Below are 12,173 nucleotides of genomic sequence, written 5' to 3'. Positions count from 1 at the left end.
TTGGCCCTGTTTTTTTGGGCCTTTCAGGGCATCTGGTTGGCCTGGGAAGCTGGACAAGATGGAATAATGGTCTGGCCCAGCAGGGCTCTTCTTACAGTTTCAACTTCTGACATCTCCAGTTAATGAATTTTAGGTAAGAAGTGCTGAGAAAGGTTGTGCCACACCTGACATCAAGAATGAGCCAAACCCAACCAGAGTAAGTTAGATGGATCAATATCCTGATTAGAAGAAAGTAGTTTAATGCATGGATGGTAAGGGCAGATGAAAGTGAGCATTTATGAGGACCCTGGAGATATGCCAGTATGGTGTAGTGGTTAAGGTGCTGGACTAGGATCTGGGAAACCCGGGTTCAAATCCCCACTACCACAGAAACATCCTTGGGCTAATCACACAATCTCAGCCTTGATCTTGGCTTGTATTTGGATGGGAGACCTCTAAGGAATACCAGGGGCAAGACTGAAGGCAGACAAGGACAAACCACCTCTTAACATCTCTTGCCTTGAAAACCCAAGAGTCAGTGAGAAGAGGAGTCAATCTAGCAATAAAGGGGTTGGGTGAAGCCCTTGCTTCCCACCCCCATCCCCAAAACTGTAAAGGAAGACCCTCTACATTTGTTAAACAATTAAGAACCAACATGGTACAGTGGTTCAGAGCAATAGACACTAATCTGGAGAACCAGGTTTGATTCCCCACTCCTCCACTTGAGAGGCGGACTCTAATCTGGTGAACTGGATTTGTTTCCTCATTCCTCCATAAGAACCTGCTGGGTGACCTTGGGCCAGTCACAGTTCTCTTTGAACTCTCTCAGCCTCACCTTCCTTGCCTGGTGTCTGTTGTGGGGAGGGGAAGGGAAAGGAGTCTGTAAGCCACTTTGAGACTCCTTACAGGACAGAAAAAAGGGTATAATCCCATTAAGGGCTATATGCCATTAAAGGTTTCCTCATCAGGGGTATAAATCTGAACTCTTCTTCTTCGAACTTTATAGATGGGGAGCAGAGACTGAAAGAGAATTTGTCAGAAGATCTCCTATCTGCAGTGGGATCTGTACCCAGTTGTCCCATCCCCATCCCCACCCTTCCCCAGCCCCCAGCTACCTCTCCATGGTCTTCTTGAAGTCCTCACCTGGACGGACAGCTCCAGAGACCCCGGTTCTCTGTCCATGGTCCTGCAGCAGTCAAGAATCGAGTCCGTCCCATTTTGGATGACTTCGAAAGCTACACTTCAGCTCCACCTTCTGGTTTCCAGGATCACATAAGGAAGGTAAGATTTTTTTTGGGGGGGGAGCAGTTTTGGGGAAGTGTCGTTTTCCAGATTACAAGGAGGCGACTTAATCGGGATTGAGAACTGGTGTCCCACTTGGACGAGGGTCAGGGAGCCCAGGTTGGGAACGAGAAATCAAAGTTGGAGCGGTGCTCCCAATTGCCACCATTTAATGGGAGTTTGGAGATAAGTCTGGGGATCATTGGGAGGGGGACAAGAGCCCAACTGGAGCAAAGCCAGTGCCAGAACCGAGACCGCAACCATGTTACTAGCATAGACTGACAACCCCTCCTCCCAGCCTCCCAGTGTGCCTTCTAGCTAGGTGCCTCTATTATGCAAGTGCCCCCCCCAAAAAAGAAGAAACTACACTAGAATTTCCCACCATACCCATTCTATGTCTTCCTCACCTCTTCTACACGCCAGGCTCATGGGGGGGGGGCATCAATGCCCTCCCCCTCCTCGGTCCTCTGAGCATAAAGTCTGTTCAAGAGACTGCTGCAAATGGGCAAAGCAGAATCTGATTCCTGGGGGGGGGGCTCTTGGCTTCCTTTCCCCCTGGCCAGCAGGAGGGCCCCCTTGCTTGAGTGACACAAATGGGTCTTAGCCATTAGCGGAGGAGAGCCCCCCTCTCCCTTACTCTGGGAGGGGGCGGAGGGATCGCCAGGGCTGGGAGAGACATCAGCTTGCCAGCCACAGATGTTGAGCTGGGCTCTGCCTCTTTCCTCCGGCTCCCTCCCCTCCCCTCCCCTTCCTTCCCCCCTCCCCATTCCTCCCTTTCTTTCTCTCTCTCCGCACACACTTTCCTTCCTTCTTTCTTTCCTTCCTTCCTTCTTCCTACCAAGCCTGGCGTCGTTGTGCAGAAACAATGCTGAGTGAAGCTCTAGTCTTCTAAACAAGAAGGAGGAAAACACTGTTTTTCATTTCTTTTTCCCCCTCTTATTTTTTTTTTGGGGGGGGGGAGAAAAGGAGCCTTGGTTGGGTGTATTTAATTTTTTTTTTTGGCTTGGATAGATTTTTCTTCTTTTTTTAAGCAACGGGAAAAGAGGATTTGGAAGCGCCTCCCGCCGAGCGAGCGATGCTTTCAATCGTGCCTCTGTTTGCAAGAATTGCAGGATGAATAGAGACTGCGATGGAGAGAAAAGGCGATTCAAGCCGCCCGAATAAGGTACCCCCCCTTTCTCTCTTTCTTTCTCTCTCGGTGGCTTTTTGCTGAGCTAGACAGAGTGCCTTTATGTCTAGGAAATCAGACTCCGGCATCTTACAGGGGAGAAGATTGGCAGAGTTTTCAGGGGGTTGCCATGAGCCCTTGGCTGCCCATTGCTAGGAAAGAGAATATTTTTGGGATGGAGGGGGGGACGTAATATCAGAATTTTCCTGGATCTAGAAAAGCATTGGAGCATCTGCCTTGACAAGCTGGGAAGAAGCGGCCAGTCGCTGTCCTCTGGTTGGGTGAGGGCTCTGTCCTCCGCTGGCTCTGTCGCCTTCTCACGTTTGGCATCTAGGTTTTCCTGGGCCAGCGTGCTGCCAGCCCCCCCCCCCCCTCCCCAGCAGACAGACATGCCTTGTTGGTGATCCACCGTTCTGGATATGCAATACAGAAATCGCTGCAGCCTTCCCCTTTCTTCTTCACCCCCTGCCCACCAAACACAGACATTTGTGGCCAATAGAGATATCTTGATGGCAAAGAAGGGGGAACAGATCTGAAGTTGGAGAGCCCTTTTCTTCGGTTCACCTCCTTTTCAAAGAAAACATTTCCATTCTTGCCAACTTCTGAGCAGACTTCATCTTTGCCTGGTGGGGAAGAAGCAGTCTGGGGAAAGGGCCAGGCTTAAAGGGGAAATGTCTATACATGGCAGGGAAAGGGCACAGAAAGAGACAGAGAGCTTTTTTTTTGGACACAATGCCTCCTTTGTGTGCTGTCAACCTTTCTTTGGGACTTTTGTTTCCTATGGGAATTTAGGTTTTTGGAAAGGTATTTTGGAAACTTAAGAGCAAAAAATGGGGATCCTGGAGGGCTGGATGAAGTTTGTGGGGGATGCTGGCTTACCCAGCATTAATTCTCTTCCCAGGGCCAACACTTCCTCTGTTCCATTGGTATTACCAGGTATGACTAGCCTCCCTGTTCAGTCAAACTAGCAAGGTTTTAAATGTCTTCCAAGCCGGTGGGACTACTGAAGTTGCTGTGCGTATGTTATGAAGACTGATGCATTGGCCTACAGATAAATACTTCCTTCTTGTACCAGGAGGATGCAACCACTAGGCATGCTGTCCTTTTGTGCCTCTCACTTGCCTCTGGCATCACTGCTTTCCCACTCAGTGGCTGATAGAAAGGCAGTAGTGAAAGGCACCTGTTTGCTCGTACCTGTTTGTGGAGCTCTTTAACCATTGACAGATGTCAGGATAATACAAACAGGAGAAGGGACTGCAACTTTGCTCCAGTTTCCCTTTGGGGCTTAGAGGGACACAGTTTTGTATTGTGAGATCCGGAGCACACCGTGCAGGCTGTGTGCACGGTCACTTGAATGCAAATGCATAAACGAGCGTGAGATGCGGATTTGAAATTTAGGCTGCTCCGGAAACAGGGAGAGGCATTCTTTGTGCAAATACACACTGCTCGGCAGGAGATGCTGCCACGTTGCCTTTGAAGGACAGGAAGCACAGGATGCATGTTTGTTTCTTTTACTGGAACTGCTTGGTTTGGTGTGGAGGAACTTGCAAGAGGCCCGTGAGGTCCTTTACGGTCTCAGTCACCTCTCCCTTACAAAAAGGGTTGGTTTTGTTGATGCATGATGATGACCCAAGTGAACCAGAGTTGAACGATCAGGTATCAAAGGGAAAATCAGAAATGGAGGGGCCTTGCCTCAAAGGAAGAGTATCTGCAGAATGTCTCTAGTTCAATCCTGGGGTCTCCAGTTAAAAGGACCACATGATATGTAGATGATGGAAGGGACCCTGGAGATCTGCTGCCAGTCTGACTTCTCATACAGTAGAAGTGAACTTTGTGTATCCATGTTTTCAATTATCAGAAAAAAATAAATAAATGAAAATCCCTATGACTGTCCTGAAATTGGGAGCATGAGGTTTGTCCGCTCACTGCCCTGGTGTGTTTTAAAGGAGAAAGTTGTATTTCAAATGCAAGCACACATGCCGTGTCTAGATTTTCTATGCCCAAGTTCCAAGTATCTTCTAAAAGGCACCTCAGGTGTCTCATCTTCTCGGTATACAGCAAAACATCCACTGCTGTAACCGCTCTATAACAGAGAACCAGTGTGGTGTAGTAGTAAAGAGCGGGTGGACTCTAATCTGGTGAACTGGGTTTGATTCCCCACTCCTCCACGTGAGCGGCAGACTCTCATCTGAAGAACCCGGTTTGATTCCCCTCTCCTCCACATGAGCTGTGGATTCTTATCTGGTGAACTGGATTTGTTTCCCTGCTCCTCCACATGAAGCCTGCTGGATGACTCTGGACCAGTCACAATTCTCTCAGAGCTCTCTCAGTTCTGCCTGCCTCACAAGTTGCCTGTTGTGGGGAGAGGAAGGGAAGGAGTTTGTAAAGCCTCTCTGAGACTTTTTACAGGAGAGGACGGCAGAGTATAAATCCAAACTCTTCTTCTTCTTCTATTCCATCAGTGCATGCCTGGTCCCCTTTCCAATGTTATTCTTCATATCTACATTGCAGAGGGAAGTTGTGTATGTTGGAAAAAAGAGAAGAAAGGATGGTGTTAAGTAGGGACATGAATAAAACCTTAGGAAGGGTTGGTGGCTTGGAGCTTTCTTTCTTTTTTTGTCTCTCCCACAGATGAATTCCAGTTTCCACTAAAAATAGGAATCCCTAATGAAGTGCTTTCAACCCTTCCAGCCTAGCCCTGCAGGCTGGAACCATGAGCCGCCCTTTTTCTGGTCTCCTTGTGAGAACTAATCTCCTGGTGATCTAAACAGGAGTGGCAGCTGAAGCAGGGATCATGCTCATGAGCTGAAGCTCATATTCTCACACATTCTCTCTGATGCTGACTGTCAGCATCTTTCTTGGGCGAGTCACTAGGGAAGCGGTCCCAGAGTTCCTGCTTCCACTGGTCAGTTGCCCATTGGTTGAGACATCTTATTGAGGGAACTGATATGGAGCTACTTATACTGAATCAGTTCATCAAGATCAGCACTGTCTCCTCAGACTGAGGCCCCTTCCGCACGTGCAGAATAATGCCCTTTCAATCCACTTTCACAATTCTTTGCACGTGGATTTGGCTATTCTGCACAGCTGCAAAGTGCATTGAAAGTACATTATTCTGCACGTGCGGAAAGGGCCTGAGAGTGGCTCTCTAGCATCTCAGCTGGGGGTCTTTCACATCACCTACTTCCTGGTCCTTTCAACTGGAGATGCTGGCATCTTGTGAATCCCAAGCAGATGAGCCACAGATGAGCCACCCTCCCCTGACCTTTCCAGGCCATGGCTGATGCAACTTGCCATGCAAGAATCCACTGATTTGCCTTCACTTGGCCCACTAGCCTAGCCCCTTGGCCCAAAATTATTTCAGGTCAAGAAAACACATTTGGTGATTTTACACAGAAGGTTATCTTGTTCCAGGATCATTCTGGTCTGGCACCGGATCCTTCATGTTCTGCTCCGTATGTAATGCTTTAAAGGTGCAGTAACTTTGCCGCAAGGGGAGGCAGCCTGGCATTGCCTGGTCTTATCAGATCTTGGAAAACTAAGAAGGGTTAGTAGTTGGAAGGGAAGACTGCAGAGGAAGGCAGTGGAAAACCACCCCTGCTACTCACTTGCTTTGAAAGCCTCTTGTTGGGGTGCTGTAAGTCAGCTGTGACTCGGTGGCACTTTACACACAACTTTGCAGCATGGACTATTTGGAGAACCTGTGTGGAAAAAAAAACAACCCTGTGCCATCTGGCCCTCAAGAAAACACAACGGGATGACTCCCCCTTGTGTACAGATCCCAAAAACAGCGAAGGCAGGGGCCACTGAATTTCACCTAAACCATAAAGCACCCAAACCTGCTTCATGAAGAAGTGGGAAGGAATTTACCTGAGCCAAGCCTGGAGAAATTGCAAGGGAGTCTGGAGGGTTCCCAAAAACAAGATTAGTGAGATGGACTGCTTCCATAAAGGAAGACACGTCCCTCAGTTTGCAAGACCTGAAACAAGGCTGTTAATGATAGGACATTCTGGAGGGCATTGATTCATACGGTTGCCATGAGTCAGAAGCAACTTGAGGGCACTTCACACACACACAAGGTTTTGTAAGTGTTTCCGATCACCAAATTTTGCTGAAAGCGAAATCAGAGTTGCCAGGCCTAGCCTAGCAACCAGTGCAAGAACGGCACAGATGGGGGTGGGGAACAGATGGGTTTTACCATAGAGCTTCTGGCATTTTCTAGAGGGGCACAGCATCACTGCTGAGGTTTTCCCTGGAAATGTCATGACATCCACCACATGGCCATTTTAAAAAAAATCTCCCAGACAACATGAGAGAGATTGGAATTTCTTGACCCCTATTTGGAAACCCTAAAATTCAAGGCACGATTGGAAGGTCCTTCTTGAGGATAAGAGGGTTTTCAGAGAGAAGTTTTAAAGGCTTTCAGTAAGACTAAGGCAGTGATGGCGAACCTATGGCACGGGTGCCAGAGGTGGCACTTAGAGCCCTCTCTGTGGGCACGCGCAGAGTCCCCACACACACACATCTAGGCTGGCCTGGCCTCGATTATTAGCATTAAACCTAAGACCTAGTTTTAGGTAAACCCCACTGATTTTCATGCGAGGAACTAAAGTGTGATCCTTTACCTGGAAGTAAGCTCGGTTGCTGGCAATGGGGCTTGCTTCTGAGTAAACCCTCCTAGCATCGTTATTCACCCGTTGGAAGAGTTGCACAGTTGCTTCAAAGCAAAGCCACCGACTACCACCAAGCTTACTCCCGAGTAACGCACGCCTCGGAGCCAACCATTTTTTTCTAAACTAAAACCTCAGTATTCAGGTTCAATTGCCGGGTTGGCACTTTGCGATAAATAAGTGAGTTTTGGGTTGCAATTTGGGCACTCGGTCTCAAAAAGGTTCGCCATCACTGGACTAAGGGCACTTCTTGGGTTGAACTAGCGTTGCTCTGGAAGAACTGCCTCTCTCAGGACCATCTTTCCACAAATGCCCACCAGAGAGCATTGCACTGTGCAAATAACAACTTGCTGGTGATCCCTGGTTCCAAAACTACCTGACTGTCCTCAACCACAGCCAGAGCTTTTTCAGCTCTGGTGGGATGCTCTGTCAAATGAGATCCAAGCCCTGTAGGATTTATCACAGTTCCACGGGACCTGTAAGATGGAGCTGTTCCACCAGGCCTTTGGTTGAGGGCAGCAACGGTACCCAGCTGGCTCCCTTCCCCTTTTTTTCCTTTGTTATTGTTTGAGGTCCTCTCTTCTTATATGGTGAATTCTATCTTTAATGAGATATATTTCAGTTGCCGTAAGTTTTGCAATTGACTGTTTGACTGTTTTGACTTGTTCTGCTGGAAGCCACCCTTTGCCCAGAAAGGGAAGGGTGGCCTAGAAATCAAGGTATAAATAAATAAAATACATATGGAAGAGAGGTTTTGGAAAGGGGGAAGTGGCCACGACTCCGTGGTAGAGCAGTTGCTTGGCGGGCAGAAGGTTCAGTCACTGGAATGTCCAGCTACAAGGACCAGGTGGCTGGTGATGCAAAAGACCCCCGCCTGAGATCCTGGAGCGTTGCTGCCAGCCAGATTAGGCAATACTGACCTTGATAGGTCAAGGCCTGACTCAGTAGAAAGCAGCATCATGTATTCAATGGTGCAAAAGTTTCTTTAAGAAGAAAACGTGGTTTGAATCGGGGCTGTTCCCGTTCTGACCTTCACACTAGTCATCCTTATTTAGCTCAGCCTGCATGGAATATAAATTCTTTAATTGTTGCCATCCAAAAAAAAAGTTCTTGTAGGCAAAGCCGGCAGAAAACGGAACTGAGCACCCCCGCCTCCACATTCTACCTGCTGCTTTTGACTGATGCCCCAAACCTGCTGTTTGAAGAAGTGGCCTCATTCTGTCTCAGTCCTGTTTTGAGGTGGGGAAAGTCTAGATACCCTGAAATTAGGTTGCCATCCTCCAGGTGGGGCCTGGAGATCTCCTGGAATTACAACTGATCTCCGGACTACTGAGATCAGTTCTCTTAGGCCCCTTCCGCACACGCAAAATAATGCGTTTTCAAACCACTTTCACAACTGTTTGCAAGTGGATTTTGCCATTCCGCACAGCTTCAAAGGGCACTGAAAGCAGTTTGAAAGTGCATTATTCTGCATGTGCGGAATGAGCCTTAGAGACAACAGCAGCATCGGATGGTGGACGCTAGGATATCACATCCATGCTGAGTCCCCCAAACTCCCCATCTTCTCAGGCTGTGTCACAAAGTTCCCAGGAATCTTACAAGCTGAACTTGGCAACTTTAGCAAAACACCCAGTGGGGAGAGGCCTTGCCTTTGTGGAGGGGCTGGAGTTAAGGGGTAGACAAGCAAAAGAGTCCAAGTTCCAATGGCTTCAAGCACAGGTAGGAAAGTCCCCAGTCTGCCTGGAGAGAAGCTGCCACTTAGGCCCCTTCCGCACGTGCAGAATCATGCACTTTCAATCCACTGTCAATGCACCTTTCCGCTGGATTTTACTGTGTGGAATAGCCAAATCCACTTGCACACAATTGTGAAAGTGGATTGAAAGTGGATTATTCTGCATGTGTGGAAAGGACCTTAGCTGGACCGGTGGTCTAACAAAGTTGAAAATCACATTATGTGTCTCTATGTGTTCTGAGGTGGAATAGCCCTGAATGGAGCATTCCACAACCATTATGTTCATGTGGGTACGCTGGAAGACTGCAAATGACCTTATCCACTAAAACAGAATGCTAAAGCAGAATTTCTCCCCTGGAGAAAATAGCAGCGTTGGAGGGGGGATTCTATGACACTATACCCAGCTGATGTCCCTTCCCTTCATAAACCCCATCCTCCCCAGACTGCAGTCCCAAATATCCGCCCTATCCTGTAAGCTGACTGCAGCATACCCTTTGGGGAACAGGCACGTCCTATCGGAATGGCTGGCAGGGGGTTAGAACTGTGGGTTTAATCTACCGTTTCAATGCTTGCAGAAGAGCCATGAGTATTTTAACTGGTGGGGGTGGAGGTGATTGTGGATCCATTCATGTGGAATACGAGGGTATGATCCTGCATCCATGGCTTACTCCACCTCTGCCCACTCAATCTATTATTTCCCATCACTCTCTCTTTCTCTCTCTCTCAGTCCCTCCCCTCCTAGATGGCAAGACGTTTCAAGCCACAAAACCACCCCATGTCAATTCCTCCCCCCTCCCAAGGCTCACGTAATGGTCTGTGAACTGTAGAAATGCATGGGGGTTGTATTTGCAATTATTAGTTATGACAGATCGCAGTGAGAAGAGGCAAAAGCCGCTATTGGCATTGTGACCAATGAAAACCCGCCAGGAAGGGAGCGTGTGTAATTACATGCTTAGGCATCAGCTGGAATTGGTTTGGTGGCAGGGTTTCCCCCCGCCCTTTCCCTCTGCTTTTTATTTTGAAAAGCTTGATGTCAAATGGCAAAAGAGCTTGCTTTAAGAAGCAGTCAAGCTTCTGTCCCTCACCCATCCATCCTTAAATTCCTGTGTATGCCACTGAAGAAACACTTAGAACAAGGATGTCCAACTCTGGCCTTCCAGATGCTCCTGAATTATGCTTTGGCCATGCTGGCAGGGGCTGATGGGATGCGTAGTCCATGAACATCTGGAGGGCCAGAGTTGGAAGCTCCTGACTTAGAAGATGGAAAGAATGACAAGCAAGATACTAGGGGTTCACCTGAACAGACAGTCACGGCTCAGAGGTAGAATATCTGCTTGGCATGCCAAAATTTTCAGGCCTGGTTACCAGCACATAGATAACTGTGCCAAGGATATTTATGATCCAAAGCATAGGAATGTGCATGGTTGTTTCAGCTGGTGAAAGGTGATTCACACCACAAAACCAATTTGGGTATCCAAAGTATGGAGAAGGAAATTCCCACTCTCCCAAAATTCCCTTTTTTAGATAAGTGCTTTCTCTTTTTTTCTGTTTTGCAAGAGAAATCAATGCACCCTTTAATGAATTTGGCCCTTGCAGTTGTTTTAGGGTAAGCTTGGGGTGTGGGACTCTTAACGGGAATATAAGAAGGTTTGGGAACGCATTGCCTACTTCTTCATATTTTCAGAGTGAAACTCTTAAATTTTTGCAAAACCTCCTTTCCTATCTCTCCATTCTTCCAATTTCTCTTTGAGCAAAAGGAACAGATAGTTGCATTTAAAGGGAGAATGGGGTAAAAAGGAAATTATGTTCAGGAGGCATCAGAAGACAGTTTTATTTGGGACTGCCTTTGATTAAAGCAGAAATGTTGGTTTTCTGTATTTTCTGTTCTTTCTGTATTTTATTTATATTGTGAACTGCCTTGACCTCTGTGCCAAAGAAAAGGTGGCTCATAAATATTTTTTTAAAATAAATGTGTAGACAGGCCTAACCCTGAGTCCTCAGCCTCAACTCTGGGCTGTAAAGTCCCTTATCTTAAAGGGTAAAGTCCAACAGAATCTCATAGTCCCAAAGAAAACAGGCTGGTTTTGAAGGATGCATGTCTCATTCAGAGGAACGATCGTTTCTGTTTTTAAAACCCCTTCCTGTGTTTTATTCCTCCTTCCCCTCCCCCTTTTAATGAGGGTGAAAGATGAGAAAGAAAGGCAGAGAATCCATTTGAGGAGCAAAATTGTTTTGGTCCGTTCTCCCACCCTCCTTCTGTTCCTTTCGGCCTCCATCATTTGCCATTTGACACAGAGAGCCGGAGCTGCTTTGTTTTGGGTTTTCAGAGAAATGAGCCATAAGCAGGCATTGAAAAGTGAATGGTGTTTGCCAAGCTCAAATCCAAGTGTGCAAGAATCACATCCATCCTCTTAAACTGAAGAGATGGCCGAAGAATCAGTTCCTCTCTTGCTTGGCCTTGCTCCAGATGAAGCCACGCATGTGTCATTGCCATAGATACATTATATGCTCATGCTTCCAGTCTGGAGTCGAGATGAAGCTTAGGAAAGTGGTACTAGTAGTTTGTGTAAGCACAGACATTACCTACGGTCGCCAGCCACCACATCGGGCTGGAGGATCTTCTGTAATTACAGCTGATCTCCAGACCAGCTCATGTGTAGTGTTCATGGTGTTGCCTTGCACAGCAGTCACTGGGCTAGGCAGAACACACTGTGCATGAAGAGACGGAGAAATGCACCCTTCATTGTGGGTGATACTAGAAGAAGTGGGGGAAGTGGGGAACAAGGGCGAGAAACTACAGATCCCCAATGCAGCTGAATAACAGGCTGAAAGCTTTCTCTCGGCGGCTGTATTGCAGGCTGTGAGATGCACACAACACATACTCTCTGCCTGCAGAAACCTAGCGTATCATGAAGAAAGGTTCTAATCTACCCTGAAATGCATGGGAGCGTGATGTGCATTTGTGTTTGTAAATATTTGAAAAGCTTTTTTTTACCCAATATGCATATTTAGATGGGCTTAAAGCTGCAATTCAAGTGAAACGTTTAAAAGCCTGGAAGCTATTTTGTTTGCCATCTTTTCCCGTAATGGTTTTTTAAAATTGGATCTCTGCGAGCTCAATTGGTTGATTAGGGTTGCCAGTCTCCAGGGGGTGCCTGGAGATCTTCCAGATATATAACTGATCTCCAGATCAGTACCTTGAAAAGAAATGGCAGCTTCATTGAGTGGACTTTACGGAATTGGATCCTGTTGGTCCCTCACATCTTTGAACTGCACCCACCCCAGGATCCACCCCCAGATCTCCAGGAATCTCCTAATCTAGACTGGGCAAACTTATGAAGTA

General features: G+C 47.4%; 1 protein-coding gene across 4 annotated transcripts in view; it reads left to right on the top strand.

Annotated features, from left to right (window-relative positions):
• Nucleotides 1-1,981: 1,981 nt before the first annotated feature.
• Nucleotides 1,982-12,173, top strand: part of B3GAT1 (beta-1,3-glucuronyltransferase 1) — a 63,340-nt gene continuing 53,148 nt past the window's right edge. For 2 of the 4 annotated variants that reach the window (XM_048513199.1, XM_048513201.1), the window contains exon 1: nt 1,984-2,425. The gene's annotated coding sequence lies outside the window, so the exon portion shown is untranslated. Of the gene's footprint in view, nt 2,426-12,173 lie in introns of all 4 variants that reach the window. The other 2 variants (XM_048513200.1, XM_048513203.1) reach the window with 2 other exon arrangements.

Source organism: Sphaerodactylus townsendi, linkage group LG12, assembly GCF_021028975.2.
Source record: "Sphaerodactylus townsendi isolate TG3544 linkage group LG12, MPM_Stown_v2.3, whole genome shotgun sequence".
NCBI lineage: Eukaryota > Metazoa > Chordata > Lepidosauria > Squamata > Sphaerodactylidae > Sphaerodactylus > Sphaerodactylus townsendi.
The sequence above is the reverse complement of the archived record's forward strand: the minus strand, read 5'-3'. Positions and strand labels throughout refer to the sequence as shown.